This window comes from Oncorhynchus kisutch, unplaced genomic scaffold (assembly GCF_002021735.2).
Source record: "Oncorhynchus kisutch isolate 150728-3 unplaced genomic scaffold, Okis_V2 Okis02a-Okis13b_hom, whole genome shotgun sequence".
NCBI lineage: Eukaryota > Metazoa > Chordata > Actinopteri > Salmoniformes > Salmonidae > Oncorhynchus > Oncorhynchus kisutch.
Genome location: NW_022261979.1, coordinates 2,971,940 through 2,986,342, shown reverse-complemented (window position 1 = coordinate 2,986,342; position 14,403 = coordinate 2,971,940).

Below are 14,403 nucleotides of genomic sequence, written 5' to 3'. Positions count from 1 at the left end.
AAAAAATATCATTGAAATCTGAAAGTTCATTTACAAAGGACTAGCCGTCGCAATCACAGCTCTAATGTAGCAGTGAGGAGAAAAAACAGGGTAATTGGTTTGGTAAAGATCGCTTTCCACCGTACCATACAGCTCTACACAATAGGAAAGGTCGCCAATTAAGCAATCATGAATACCAAGTACCGTAGCTGATGAAAATAGGCCAGTGGTTTAAATAGATTTGCAAGCAATTTACCTTTTCACAATGTTGGCAATCTGATGCAATTTGCTTGCAATTTTGTCTGCTTTCAGTAGCACTCCGAGCTGACACTACACAGACCAAATGGCAAAGAGGACCAGCATAGAAAATGTAAAACTATCTTGGCCGCATCAAGGTATCAGAACGGTCGCTTCATCAGGAAAATTACAACAATTAGCATAAGTGCTAAAAAATCAACACGTTAAATGTCAGCGCCAAAAGGTTTGGGCCAGGGACGAGGCAAGGGTGGCGCTGTCCCCGACGAGTCGCAGAGAAGACCATGAAGTAATCACCCACGATGCCTTGCCAGTGATGGCCCCACAATTGCTGTGACATTCTCCCAGGCCTGTCATTCTTGGTCACTTGGGAACTGGTTTTGCCCTCCACCACCGTCTTGATTTGCTCCCAGGCTGAATTACAGCAACCTTGTAGCAAGTACTCCACAGACCAAGTCCTGAATTACAGCAACCTTGTAGCAAGTACTCCACAGACCAAGTCCTGAATTACAGCAACCTTGTAGCAAGTACTCCACAGACCAAGTCCTGTCTTTTTCTGCTCTTTGTCTCTCCAGCATTTCCCCTTTTCACTCTAAGAGGGAGACTCCATCATGTTGCGTACTTCTATGGGGACATTTTGTTAGGTGTTGCTGAGTTCCAGATACACAGTGCTACGGACACGTCTGAGACAGGAAAATAAAGCCCAGTGAGTGACGTTAGACGTGTTACATCTGGGAGTGTTAACGATGGGTATGGAATCACTCACTGTTCCTTAAACGACTTAACACGGGGTGGCAGGTAGCCTAGTGGCAGGTAGCCTAGCCTAGAGCATTGGACTAGTAACCGGAAGGTTGCAACATCGAATCCCTGAGCTGACAAAACTCTGTAAAACTCTGTAATTCTGCCCCTGAAAAAGGCAGTTAACCCACTGTTCCTAGGCCGTCATTTAAATTAAGAATTTGTTCTTAACTGACTTGCCTAGTTAAATAAATACAATTACAAAAAAACAGGGGAGTGAGATATGGGCTGGGGAGGGGAGTGAGATATGGGCTGGGGAGGGGAGTGAGATGTGGGCTGGGCAGGGGAGTGAGATATGGGCTGGGCAGGGCAGTGAGATATGGGCTGGGCAGGGCAGTGAGATATGGGCTGGGCAGGGCAGTGAGATATGGGCTGGGCAGGGGAGTGAGATATGGGCTGGGCAGGGCAGTGAGATATGGGCTGGGCAGGGCAGTGAGATATGGGCTGGGCAGGGCAGTGAGATATGGGCTGGGCAGGGGAGTGAGATATGGGCTGGGCAGGGCAGTGAGATATGGGCTGGGCAGGGCAGTGAGATATGGGCTGGGCAGGGCAGTGAGATATGGGCTGGGCAGGGCAGTGAGATATGGGCTGGGCAGGGCAGTGAGATGTGGGCTGGGCAGGGGAGTGAGATATGGGCTGGGCAGGGCAGTGAGATATGGGCTGGGCAGGGGAGTGAGATGTGGGCTGGGCAGGGGAGTGAGATATGGGCTGGGCAGGGGAGTGAGATGTGGGCTGGGCAGGGGAGTGAGATGTGGGCAGGGCAGGGGAGTGAGATATGGGCTGGGCTGGGGAGTGAGATATGGGCTGGGGAGTGAGATATGGGCTGGGCAGGGGAGTGAGATATGGGCTGGGCTGGGGAGTGAGATATGGGCTGGGGAGTGAGATATGAGCTGGGGAGTGAGATATGGGCTGGGCAGGGGAGTGAGATATGGGCTGGGGAGTGAGATATGGGCTGGGGAGTGAGATATGGGCTGGGCAGGGGAGTGAGATATGGGCTGGGGAGTGAGATATGGGCAGGGGAGTGAGATATGGGCTGGGCAGGGGAGTGAGATATGGGCTGGGGAGTGAGATATGGGCTGGGGAGTGAGATATGGGCTGGGCAGGGGAGTGAGATATGGGCTGGGGAGTGAGATATGGGCTGGGGAGTGAGATGTGGGCTGGGCAGGGGAGTGAGATATGGGCAGGGGAGTGAGATATGGGCAGGGGAGTGAGATATGGGCAGGGGAGTGAGATATGGGCAGGGCAGGGGAGTGAGATATGGGCTGGGCAGGGGAGTGAGATATGGGCTGGGCAGGGGAGTGAGATATGGGCAGGGGAGTGAGATATGGGCTGGGCAGGGGAGTGAGATATGGGCAGGGCAGGGGAGTGAGATATGGGCAGGGGAGTGAGATGTGGGCAGGGGAGTGAGATATGGGCAGGGGAGTGAGATGTGGGCAGGGGAGTGAGATATGGGCAGGGGAGTGAGATGTGGGCAGGGGAGTGAGATATGGGCTGGGCAGGGGAGTGAGATATGGGCTGGGCAGGGGAGTGAGATATGGGCTGGGCAGGGGAGTGAGATATGGGCTGGGCAGGGGAGTGAGATATGGGCAGGGGAGTGAGATATGGGCTGGGCAGGGGAGTGAGATGTGGGCAGGGGAGTGAGATATGGGCTGGGCAGGGGAGTGAGATGTGGGCAGGGGAGTGAGATGTGGGCAGGGCAGTGAGATGTAGGCTGGGCAGGGGAGTGAGATATGGGCTGGGCAGGGCAGTGAGATATGGGCTGGGCAGGGGAGTGAGATATGGGCTGGGCAGGGGAGTGAGATGTGGGCAGGGGAGTGAGATGTGGGCAGGGGAGTGAGATGTGGGCAGGGCAGTGAGATGTGGGCAGGGGAGTGAGATGTGGGCAGGGCAGTGAGATGTAGGCTGGGCAGGGGAGTGAGATATGGGCTGGGCAGGGCAGTGAGATGTGGGCAGGGGAGTGAGATGTGGGCTAGGCAGGGGAGTGAGATGTGGGCAGGGCAGTGAGATGTAGGCTGGGCAGGGGAGTGAGATATGGGCTGGGCAGGGCAGTGAGATGTGGGCAGGGGAGTGAGATGTGGGCTAGGCAGGGGAGTGAGATATGGGCTGGGCAGGGGAGTGAGATATGGGCTGGGCAGGAGAGTGAGATATGGGCTGGGCAGGGGAGTGAGATATGGGCTGGGCAGGGCAGTGAGATGTGGGCAGGGGAGTGAGATGTGGGCAGGGCAGTGAGATGTGGGCAGGGGAGTGAGATGTGGGCAGGGCAGTGAGATGTGGGCAGGGGAGTGAGATGTGGGCAGGGCAGGGAGATGTGGGCTGGGCAGGGGAGTGAGATGTGGGCAGGGCAGGGAGATGTGGGCAGGGGAGTGAGATGTGGGCAGGGGAGTGAGATATGGGCTGGGCAGGGCAGGGAGATGTGGGCTGGGCAGGGGAGTGAGATATGGGCTGGGCAGGGGAGTGAGATGTGGGCTGGGCAGGGCAGGGAGATGTGGGCTGGGCAGGGCAGTGAGATATGGGCAGGGCAGTGAGATATGGGCTGGGCAGGGGAGTGAGATGTGGGCAGGGCAAGGCAGGGGAGTGAGAGGTGGGCTGGGCAGGGCAGTGAGATATGGGCTGGGCAGGGGAGTGAGATGTGGGCAGGGCAAGGGAGTGAGATGTGGGCTGGGCAGGGGAGTGAGATGTGGGCTGGGCAGGGGAGTGAGGTGTGGGCAGGGCAGGGGAGTGAGATGTGGGCTGGGCTGGGCAGGGGAGTGAGATATGGGCAGGGCAGTGAGATATGGGCAGGGCAGTGAGATATGGGCTGGGCAGGGGAGTGAGATTTGGGCAGGGCAGGGGAGTGAGATATGGGCTGGGCAGGGGAGTGAGATATGGGCTGGGCAGGGGAGTGAGATATGGGCTGGGCAGGGGAGTGAGATATGTGCTGGGCAGGGGAGAGAGATATGGGCTGGGCAGGGGAGTGAGATGTGGGCAGGGGAGTGAGATATGGGCTGGGCAGGGGAGTGAGATGTGGGCAGGGGAGTGAGATGTTGGCAGGGCAGTGAGATGTAGGCTGGGCAGGGGAGTGAGATATGGGCTGGGCAGGGCAGTGAGATATGGGCTGGGCAGGGGAGTGAGATATGGGCTGGGCAGGGGAGTGAGATGTGGGCAGGGTGGTGAGATGTGGGCAGGGGAGTGAGATGTGGGCAGGGCAGTGAGATGTGGGCAGGGGAGTGAGATGTGGGCAGGGCAGTGAGATGTAGGCTGGGCAGGGGAGTGAGATATGGGCTGGGCAGGGCAGTGAGATGTGGGCAGGGGAGTGAGATGTGGGCTAGGCAGGGGAGTGAGATGTGGGCAGGGGAGTGAGATGTGGGCAGGGCAGTGAGATGTAGGCTGGGCAGGGGAGTGAGATGTGGGCAGGGCAGTGAGATATGGGCAGGGCAGTGAGATATGGGCTGGGCAGGGGAGTGAGATGTGGGCAGGGCAGGGCAGGGGAGTGAGAGGTGGGCTGGGCAGGGCAGTGAGATATGGGCTGGGCAGGGGAGTGAGATGTGGGCAGGGCAAGGGAGTGAGATGTGGGCTGGGCAGGGGAGTGAGATGTGGGCTGGGCAGGGGAGTGAGGTGTGGGCAGGGCAGGGGAGTGAGATGTGGGCTGGGCTGGGCAGGGGAGTGAGATATGGGCAGGGCAGTGAGATATGGGCAGGGCAGTGAGATATGGGCTGGGCAGGGGAGTGAGATTTGGGCAGGGCAGGGGAGTGAGATATGGGCTGGGCAGGGGAGTGAGATATGGGCTGGGCAGGGGAGTGAGATATGGGCTGGGCAGGGGAGTGAGATATGGGCTGGGCAGGGGAGTGAGATGTGGGCAGGGGAGTGAGATATGGGCTGGGCAGGGGAGTGAGATGTGGGCAGGGGAGTGAGATGTGGGCAGGGCAGTGAGATGTAGGCTGGGCAGGGGAGTGAGATATGGGCTGGGCAGGGCAGTGAGATATGGGCTGGGCAGGGGAGTGAGATATGGGCTGGGCAGGGGAGTGAGATGTGGGCAGGGGAGTGAGATGTGGGCAGGGGAGTGAGATGTGGGCAGGGCAAGGGAGTGAGATGTGGGCTGGGCAGGGGAGTGAGATGTGGGCTGGGCAGGGGAGTGAGGTGTGGGCTGGGCTGGGCAGGGGAGTGAGATATGGGCAGGGCAGTGAGATATGGGCAGGGCAGTGAGATATGGGCTGGGCAGGGGAGTGAGATTTGGGCAGGGCAGGGGAGTGAGATGTGGGCAGGGCAGGGGAGTGAGGTGTGGGCAGGGCAGGGGAGTGAGGTGTGGGCAGGGCAGGGGAGTGAGATGTGGGCTGGGCAGGGGAGGGGAGGGGAGTGAGATATGGGCAGGGGAGTGAGATATGGGCCGGGCAGGGGAGTGAGATGTGGGCAGGGCAGGCGAGTGAGATGTGGGCAGGGCAGGGGAGTGAGGTGTGGGCAGGGCAGGGGAGTGAGATGTGGGCTGGGCAGGGGAGTGAGGTGTGGGCAGGGCAGGGGAGTGAGATGTGGGCTGGGCAGGGGAGTGAGATATGGGCAGGGGAGTGAGGTGTGGGCAGGGCAGGGGAGTGAGATGTGGGTGGGGCAGTGAGATGTGAGCTGAGATGTGAGAAGTGGGCAGGGGGTGAGATGTGGGCAGGGGAGTGAGATGTGGGCTGGAGAAGGAGAGATTCCATCCCAACACTCTTGGTAGATTACCTTATCTTGACTGCGGTCACGGCCCCTTACACAGAAACGGGGATGACAGAGAGAGAGAGAGAGAGAGAGAGAGAGAGAGAGAGAGAGAGAGAGAGAGAGAGAGAGAGAGAGAGAGAGAGAGAGAGAGAGAGAGAGAGAGAGAGAGAGAGAGAGAGAGAGAGAGAGAAAAAATATATATAGACTGCTCAAAAAAATAAAGGGAACACTTAAACAACACAATGTAACTCCAAGTCAATCGCACTTCTGTGAAATCAAACTGTCCACTTAGGAAGCAACACTGATTGACAATACATTTCACATGCTGTTGTGCAAATGGAATAGACAACAGGTGGAAATTATAGGCAATTAGCAAGACACCCCAAATAAAGGAGTGGTTCTGCAGGTGGTGACCACAGACCACTTCTCAGTTCCTATGCTTCCTGGCTGATGTTTTGGTCACTTTTGAATGCTGGCGGTGCTTTCACTCTAGTGGTAGCATGAGACGGAGTCTACAACCCACACAAGTGGCTCAGGTACTGCAGCTCATCCAGGATGGCACATCAATGCGAGCTGTGGCAAGAAGGTTTGCTGTGTCTGTCAGCGTAGTGTCCAGAGCATGGAGGCGCGACCAGGAGACAGGCCAGTACATCAGGAGACGTGAAGGAGGCCGTAGGAGGCCAACAACCCAGCAGCAGGACCGCTACCCTCCGCCTTTGTGCAAGGAGGAGCAGGAGGAGCACTGCCAGAGCCCTGCAAAATGACCTCCAGCAGGCCACAAATGTGCATGTGTCTGCTCAAACGGTCAGAAACAGACTGCATGAGGGTGGTATGAGGGCCCGTCGTCCACAGGTGGGGGTTGTGCTTACAGCCCAACACCGTGCAGGACGTTTGGCATTTGCCAGAGAACACCAAGATTGGCAAATTCACCACTGGCGCCCTATGCTCTTCACAGATGAAAGCAGGTTCACACTGAGCACATGTGACAGACGTGACAGAGTCTGGAGGCGCCGTGGAGAACGTTCTGCTGCCTGCAACATCCTCCAGCATGACCGGTTTGGCGGTGGGTCAGTCATGGTCTGGGGTGGCCGCACAGCCCTCCATGTGCTCGCCAGAGGTAGCCTGACTGCCATTAGGTACCGAGATTAGATCCTCAGACCCCTTGTGAGACCATATGCTGGTGCGGTTGGCCCTGGGTTCCTCCTAACACAAGACAATGCTAGACCTCATGTGGCTGGAGTGTGTCAGCAGTTCCTGCAAGAGGAAGGCATTGATGCTATGGACTGGCCCACCCGTTCCCCAGACCTGAAGCCAATTGAGCACATTTGGCACATCATGTCTCGCTCCATCCACCAACGCCATGTTGCACCACAGACTGTCCAGGAGTTGGCGGTTGCTTTAGTCCAGGTCTGGGAGGAGATCCCTCAGCAGACCATCCGCCACCTCATCAGGAGCATTCCCAGGTGTTGTAGGGAGGTCATACAAGCACGTGGAGGCCACACACACTACTGAGCCTAATTTTGACTTGTTTTAAGGACATTACATCAAAGTTGGATCAGACTGTAGTGTGGTTTTCCACTTTAATTTTGAGTGTGACTAAAAACCCAGACCTCCATGGGTTGATAAATTTGATTTCCATTGATAATTTTTGTGTGATTTTGTTGTCAGCACATTCAACTATGTAAAGAAAAAAGTATTTAATAAGAATATTTCATTCATTCAGATCTAGGATGTGTTATTTTAGTGTTCTCTTTATTTTTTGAGCAGTGTATATATATATATAGTACCTCCTCCTGAGCATCACTGGTCCTGTGTGGGTAGTTCAGTGGCTGGGGCCCTGTGTGGGTAGTTCAATGGCTGGGGCCCTGTGTGGGTAGTTCAGTGGCTGGGGCCCTGTGTGGGTAGTTCAATGGCTGGGGCCCTGTGTGGGTAGTTCAGTGGCTGGGGCCCTGTGTGGGTAGTTCAGTGGCTGGGGCCCTGTGTGGGTAGTTCAGTGGCTGGGGCCCTGTGTGGGTAGTTCAGTGGCTGGGGCCCTGTGTGGGTAGTTCAGTGGCTGGGATCCTGTGTGGGTAGTTCAGTGGCTGGGGCCCTGTGTGGGTAGTTCAGTGGCTGGGGCCCTGTGTGGGTAGTTCAGTGGCTGGGGCCCTTGCTCAGCGGTGGGGAGGAGGGGGGGGGACGGGTGGAGGGGGAACTGTACATTTTCCCAGAGTCAGGGGAAACCTGATTGATCTCTGAGTGTAAAATCAATAAGAAGACACTGTCATTTCTGTAAAGGATGAGCTGGAAAGGGAAAATAAATTGAGACTCCAGATCAGGCTGGGCCGAGGTGGTGCAGCACACACACACAACCACACACTCACACAGAAACACACACACACAACCACACAGAAACACACACATGGACAGACACACACACCGCCCTCCTGAATGCAGGTCTAATTAATTCAGAGAATCAGTCTGTATTTTGATAATGTTGTGTCCACAGCTTCTATCTCACAGGTGCCTCCCCTCCTTTCCTCTCCTTTCCTCTCCTTTCCTCTCCTCTCCCCTCCCCTCCCCTCCCCTCCCCTCCCCTCCCCTCCCTCCTTTCCTCTTCTCCCCCTTCCGTCCTCTCCCCTCTTCTCCTCTCCTCTCCACACCTCCCCTCCTACTCTCCCCTCCCCTCCCCTCCTTTCCTCTCCCCCCCCCTTCCGTCCTCTCCCCTCTTCTCCTCTCCTCTCCACACCTCCCCTCCTACTCTCCCCTCCCCTCCTCCCCTCCCCCTCTTCTCCTCTCCCCTCCCCTCCTTTCCTCTCATCCCCTCCTACTCTCCCCTCCCCTCCTTTCCTCTCCTCCCCTCCCCCTTCCGTCCTCTCCCCTCTTCTCCTCTCCTCTCCACACCTCCCCTCCTACTCTCCTCTCCCCTCCTTTCCTCTTCTCCCCCTTCCGTCCTCTCCCCTCTTCTCCTCTCCTCTCCACACCGCCCCTCCTACTCTCCTCTCCCCTCCTTTCCTCTCCTCCCCCTTCCACTGCTCTCGGTCTGTCCTCTCCCCTCCCTCTTATCCTTTCCTCCCCACCTCCCCCTTCCACTCATCTCCCCTCCCCTCCCCTCTTCCCCTTCCTCATCTCCTCTCCCCTTCCACTCCTCCTCTCCTCTCCTCACCCCTCCCTTCCCCGTTCTACTCCTCTTCCACTCCTCCTCTCCTCTCCTCTCCTCACCCCTCCCTTCCCCGTTCTACTCCTCTTCCACTTCTCCCCTCCCCTCTTCTCATCCCCTCTCAGCTCCTTTCTACAACTCTTCCTCCCCTCTCCTCCTCCGTTCTCCTCTCCTTTCTTCTCCTCCTCTCTACTCCACCTCTGGTCTGGTCTCCTCTTCTCCTTTCCTCCTCTCCTCTCCTCGCCCCACCTCACCTCCCGCTTCCACTCATCTCCGCTGCACTTCTCTCTTCTCCTCCTCTCTACTCCACCTCTGGTCTGGTCTCCTCTTCTCCTTTCCTCCTCTCCTCTCCTCGCCCCACCTCACCTCCCGCTTCCACTCATCTCCGCTGCACTTCTCTCTTCTCTTCCTCTCTACTCCACCTTTGGTCTGGTCTCCTCTTCTCCTTTCCTCTCCTCTCCTCGCCCCACCTCACCTCCCGCTTCCACTCATCTCCGCTGCACTTCTCTCTTCTCCTCCTATCTTTCCCCTTTCCTCTCTTCTCCTTTCTTCAACTCTTCCTTCTCTCCTCTTCTCCTATCCACCTCTCCACTCCTCTCTTTACCTCTCCCCTCCCTTCCCCTCCTCTCCCTTCCTCTCCTACTCCTCCCCTCCCCCTCTTGTCTCCTCTCCCCTCCCGTCCGACTCCTGCACCACTCCTTTTCTCCTCCTATCCACCTCTCACACTCCTCCCTTCCTCTACTCCCCTCCTGTTCTACTCCTGCTCTACTCCTCTTCTCCTTCTCTCCTCTCCTCCCCTCCTCCTCTCCCTTCCTCTACTCCCCTCCTGTCCTACTCCTGCTCCACTCCTCCTTCTCTCTTCTCCTCCCCTCCTCCTCTCCCTTCCTCTACTCCCCTCCTGTCCTACTCCTGCTCTACTCCTCTTCTCCTTCTCTCCTCTCCTCCCCTCCTCCTCTCCCTTCCTCTACTCCCCTCCTGTCCTACTCCTGCTCCACTCCTCCTTCTCTCCTCTCCTCCCCTCCTCCTCCTCTCCCTTCCTCTACTCCCCTCCTGTCCTACTCCTGCTCCACTCCTCTTCTCCTTCTCTCCTCTCCTCCCCTCCTCCTCTCCCCTCCTGCTCCACTCCTCCTTCTCTCCTCTCCTCCCCTCCTCCTCTCCCTTCCTCTACTCCCCTCCTGTCCTACTCCTGCTCCACTCCTCTTCTCCTTCTCTCCTCCTCCTCTCCTCCCCTCCTCCTCTCCTCCCCTCCTCCTCTCCTCTCCTCCGCTCCTCATCATCTATCAACAGCAGCTCTTTATTAGTCTTTGTATATTTCATCATACCATCAACATCGCCACAATGAGGAATCACACACTTGCCCCCACCCTCATGTATCCCTTCCCCCTCCATGACTCCTGATTAATCCGTTTTATTCTGTTTAAAAATACATCACACACGGGAGTGGATTAAATCAGAAATGGAAAGCCATTGTGTTTGTTGCGTGTCCTTTATCAGAAGTAATGTAGCGACTGGTGGTCGTTTGTCTTGAGTTGCTACAAGAAATAAAGACTGGTGCACTTTCTACTCTGCTGTGGGACCAGAGATATTGGCCCCAGATGAATTTACTGCTTCTCATCTCTTACCCACTCCGTTTTCTGTCTGCTGTGTCTCCTCTCATATCTGTCAGGTTTAGATATGCTGTTTCCTCTTATTCCTCTTAACCTTGATCTCTTCATCTATTACATTGTACTGGTTCCAGCACTGACAGTGACTGGATATAGTCCTTATGGCTTTATTCAACTGAGATCTACAGGAACCACTTAATAATCTCCATTTTCAGAGGAACCACTTAATAATCTCCATTTTCAGAGCAACCACTTAATAATCTCCATTTTCAGAGCAACCACTTAATAATCTCCATTTTCAGAGCAACCACTTAATAATCTACATTTTCAGAGCAACCACTTAATAATCTCCATTTTCAGAGGAACCACTTAATAATCTCCATTTTCAGAGCAACCACTTAATAATCTCATCTTTCAGAGGAACCACTTAATAATCTCCATTTTCAGAGGAACCACTTAATAATCTCATCTTTCAGAGGAACCACTTAATAATCTCCATTTTCAGAGGAACCACTTAATAATCTCCATTTTCAGAGCAACCACTTAATAATCTCCATTTTCAGAGCAACCACTTAATAATCTCCATTTTCAGAGCAACCACTTAATAATCTCATCTTTCAGAGGAACCACTTAATAATCTCCATTTTCAGAGGAACCACTTAATAATCTCATCTTTCAGAGGAACCACTTAATAATCTCCATTTTCAGAGGAACCACTTAATAATCTCCATTTTCAGAGCAACCACTTAATAATCTCCATTTTCAGAGCAACCACTTAATAATCTCCATTTTCAGAGGAACCACTTAATAATCTCCATTTTCAGAGGAACCACTTAATAATCTCCATTTTCAGAGCAACCACTTAATAATCTCCATTTTCAGAGCAACCACTTAATAATCTCCATTTTCAGAGGAACCACTTAATAATCTCCATTTTCAGAGGAACCACTTAATAATCTACATTTTCAGAGGAACCACTTAATAATCTCCATTTTCAGAGGAACCACTTAATAATCTCCATTTTCAGAGGAACCACTTAATAATCTCCATTTTCAGAGCAACCACTTAATAATCTCCATTTTCAGAGGAACCACTTAATAATCTCATCTTTCAGAGGAACCACTTAATAATCTCCATTTTCAGAGGAACCACTTAATAATCTCCATTTTCAGAGCAACCACTTAATAATCTCCATTTTCAGAGCAACCACTTAATAATCTCCATTTTCAGAGCAACCACTTAATAATCTCCATTTTCAGAGGAACCACTTAATAATCTCATCTTTCAGAGGAACCACTTAATAATCTCCATTTTCAGAGGAACCACTTAATAATCTCCATTTTCAGAGCAACCACTTAATAATCTCATCTTTCAGAGGAACCACTTAATAATCTCCATTTTCAGAGGAACCACTTAATAATCTCCATTTTCAGAGCAACCACTTAATAATCTCCATTTTCAGAGCAACCACTTAATAATCTCCATTTTCAGAGCAACCACTTAATAATCTACATTTTCAGAGCAACCACTTAATAATCTACATTTTCAGAGCAACCACTTAATAATCTCCATTTTCAGAGCAACCACTTAATAATCTACATTTTCAGAGGAACCACTTAATAATCTCCATTTTCAGAGGAACCACTTAATAATCTCCATTTTCAGAGGAACCACTTAATAATCTCCATTTTCAGAGGAACCACTTAATAATCTCCATTTTCAGAGGAACCACTTAATAATCTCCATTTTCAGAGGAACCACTTAATAATCTCCATTTTCAGAGGAACCACTTAATAATCTCCATTTTCAGAGGAACCACTTAATAATCTCCATTTTCAGAGCAACCACTTAATAATCTCCATTTTCAGAGGAACCACTTAATAATCTCCATTTTCAGAGGAACCACTTAATAATCTCCATTTTCAGAGGAACCACTTAATAATCTCCATTTTCAGAGGAACCACTTAATAATCTCCATTTTCAGAGCAACCACTTAATAATCTCCATTTTCAGAGGAACCACTTAATAATCTCCATTTTCAGAGGAACCACTTAATAATCTCCATTTTCAGAGGAACCACTTAATAATCTCCATTTTCAGAGGAACCACTTAATAATCTCCATTTTCAGAGCAACCACTTAATAATCTCCATTTTCAGAGGAACCACTTAATAATCTCCATTTTCAGAGGAACCACTTAATAATCTCATCTTTCAGAGGAACCATGTTCACTGGGTTCCCTCTCCTATGTTTTATCTGATCAGTGCTCGTGATGGGCTTCTGTGTCACAGCCGTGTCATGTTGTGTGTGTGTGTGTCATACCCTTGTGTTGTCCGCATATAAGAACAGATGTCAGAGGCTGTGTGTGTGAGAGTTTATGTACCAGTATGTGTTTGTGTGTATGTGTGTGTGTGAGAGTTTATGTACCCGTATGTGTTTGTGTGTATGTGAGAGTTTATGTACCAGTATGTGTTTGTGTGTATGTGTGTGTGTGAGAGTTTATGTACCAGTATGTGTTTGTGTGTATGTGTGTGTGGGAGAGTTTATGTACCCGTATGTGTTTGTGTGTATGTGTGTGTGGGAGAGTTTATGTACCAGTATGTGTTTGTGTGTATGTGTGTGTGGGAGAGTTTATGTACCAGTATGTGTTTGTGTGTATGTGTGTGTGGGATAGTTTATGTACCAGTATGTGTTTGTGTGTATGTGTGTGTGGGAGAGTTTATGTACCCGTATGTGTTTGTGTGTATGTGTGTGTGCATTAACACTGAGTGTACAAAACATAAAGAACACCTGCTCTTTCCATGACATAGACTGACCAGGTGAATCCAGGTGAAAGCTAGGATCCCTTATTGATATCACTTATTAAATTTGAATCTAGAACGTTATGTACATCCAACACACAACAACACATGGATGTGAAATAATCCTGACCACACAAGTGTTACAGCCTAACTGAATAGACCTGTACAAAAATATCCAAACAATTACAGAAGATCACAGACGTCTGTGTTTCGCAAAGCGACAGTCGGTAGCGGGGCCTTTTCATCCGTGTGGTTCTGGATCCGAGAGGTCATTTATATGTGAAATACTCATTTAAATCCCATTCAATAAGCAGGTTATCAAATTAAATCAGGCCTCTGTCAGGCCTGCCACTCGGGCCTTTGGGCCAGACATCATGTGTAAAATTGGCCAACAAGAGATTTGCGGGGAGCGCTCTGCACGCCCCTGTCACTTCTTTACTTCTTCCCTTTAGCTCCCCTCTGTCAGGGGGCCCCTGGCCCGGGGTCAGCTCTCCTGGAGGGCTGCCTGTATGGACTGCCGCAGGGAGACAGGGGCCACAACACCACCCCCAGCTGGGAGACTTATTACAGCCCCCCCCGCCCCTCCCAACCCACTACCACCACCCCTCTCCCTCTCCTCTCCCCCTCCCCTCCCCTCACCTGCCCCAGGCCCATTCACAACATCATCACTCCATCACATATTCATGAAGCTGCCGGTGGGGGGGTGGATGGTTGGGCCGTGGGGTGGGGTAGTTGTCTGAGACCGTAGGGGGGGTTTTCTGCTCCTGCAGGTGGCTGTCACATCCGTAATTGCCTAAAACTTCCCTCGGCAGCATACAATTGCACACAGAGTCATGCCAGGCGAGAGAGAGAGAGAGAGAGAGAGAGACCCCCTCAAGAGCGTTCCCAAGAGCCAGAGGGGGACGCTCCTCTCCACTTAAACAGCCGCTTAAGCAAAAGAGAGGAGGAGGAGGAGGACAGGAGAGAGAGAGAGAGAATTGAATTGAGAGAGAGAGAGAGAGAGAGAGAGAGAGAGAGATGAGAGAGAGAGAGAGAGGAGGAGGACAGGAGAGAGAGAGAGAGAGAGAGAGAGAGAGAGAGAGGAGGAGGACAGGAGAGAGAGAGAGAGAGAGAGAGAGAGAGAGAAGAGAGAGAGAGAGAGAGAGAGGAGGACAGGAGAGAGA